The following is a 1,933-nucleotide window of genomic DNA, read 5'->3' as shown; positions in this document are numbered from 1 at the left end:
TTTTAGTACCCGGGTCAATATTATTAATTTTTGGTAAGGGCATGGGATATACAATGAAAACCCAAAATCCCAAATTACAACCAACACGTGTACAAAATCCCAACCATACCGAATAATGGGGGTACCTTTATATGGGAGCTACCCGGAAACTTGGGTAAATATTAATAATTTTTGGTACGGACATGTGCTATACAATAAAATCCAAAATACTAAATTACAGTTAACTTCGTTGAAAAAACTTGTCCAAAATTCCTAAAATACCGAATACTGGGAGGAACAGTTTTATGGGCGTATCTCTGAAATTTGGGACATTAATAATATTTAGTACAGAGATGTGCTATGCAATGAGAAGGCAAAATGCAGAATTACAGTCTATTCGGTTGAAAAGCGTGTCCAAAATCTCCAAAATACCGAATATTGGGGGTAACACCAAAATGTGCAATACCAAACATTCTAGGAGTACTAACAATCTATGTGCAAGATTTCAGAGCTATATTTTAAGTATTGTCATCTCTATCGTGATTTCAACTGATTTCGAGGTGTTGTAAATGGAATGACAAATTTAATACACACTCTACTATATGGTGGAGGGTCACACTAGGCTGAATCTAATTGATAATTGATTGCTCATCAAATCATGGACAAAGAAGTACCCAATGTTGGAGATTTAGTCGGCTCATGGAGCACATCACTGCTGAAGTTCGAACAGTCGAACTACAATGCCTGTTTTTACGCTTTTGTATTGACAGCAATCAAAACTGTTTTGTCGCCAGTGGTTATACAATTCTAAAACCGTCGGTAGAGCATCCTTTCCCATCTTTCAATTGAGAGTAGGTAATGTTGTTTCTCTAGATTTTATGCTGGAGGGTCAAAAGCTCTTATGATATTTACCTTCAAAAATTATGCTACACTTCTCCCAATAAAAGCTGCATGTGCCTTAACCGAACACTTTCTTTGTAGATAGACCTGTGGATTCCCGACTGATATGGGGTTGGAATCTGAATGCCCTTTGCGAGAGGATTTTATATTGTAATATGGCATCATACAACGCCTGTTGGGTTATGTTTCCTTTTGCTCGTTTATGATCCATTATCATCCTACTAAGAACTACCTGTACAGATGTCGGATGAGCCCAACCTCACTTCTGAACAATTAATTAACGCTATCCCTTGTTTGGATAGATGAATGATATTGACAAAAGTTGGGTTGTCGCGAGAATAACCAATATGACCTTTGCTCTCAATTTGCATATTGTAAAGACTATAATCCTCTTTGCATATCCTTTTTTCTATGGTAATTTCAAACAGTTCCTCCATAGAATTAACTTTTTGTTAGAACGTTTGTAGTCTTCCAGAAGTTTGGTCATTTTTTCCTTAATGGATGGGTCCAACATATACAGGAATATCAATATTTTACTTCATAGAACATTATGCGGTTCTTCAACAATTGTCACATTGTCTCTTCATTGTTCAGGTTACCTTGTTATTCTCCACATTAGAGGTACTATTTTTGAATATGTTATAATTATAGTTATTAAAAGGCAGTCCTAATACCAGACATAATTTTTGAAAAAAGTCATAACCACCATCATTATTTTAGGCAGGATCCTAAGCATATTTTCCAATCGAAGTGGTTATAATTTTTGGGTATATACGGTTTTGGGTAATTTAAGCATAGGTCAATCTATATTGAAAATGCAGAATTTGGAACTCGTAACAAATATTGAAAATAGGGCGGTACTATTAAACAGGGGATATTCCAAAACGACTGTTATATCCTCTTATTATTAATCAAACATCCAATCAGGCATGCGTGGGACCCGCTTGTGGTTTATGAATTATTTTTTCGCTCTGAAAAATGTCATTTCAGGATGGAGGATCCGCACCTATATATCAAATATAGCTTTAAAATGAAAATGTTGTCATTTTTATCT

This window comes from Musca vetustissima, unplaced genomic scaffold, assembly GCF_032173495.1.
Source record: "Musca vetustissima isolate MV318-11 ecotype Yass unplaced genomic scaffold, APGP_CSIRO_Mvet_v1 utg27210, whole genome shotgun sequence".
Classification (NCBI taxonomy): domain Eukaryota; kingdom Metazoa; phylum Arthropoda; class Insecta; order Diptera; family Muscidae; genus Musca; species Musca vetustissima.
The sequence above is the reverse complement of the archived record's forward strand: the minus strand, read 5'-3'. Positions refer to the sequence as shown.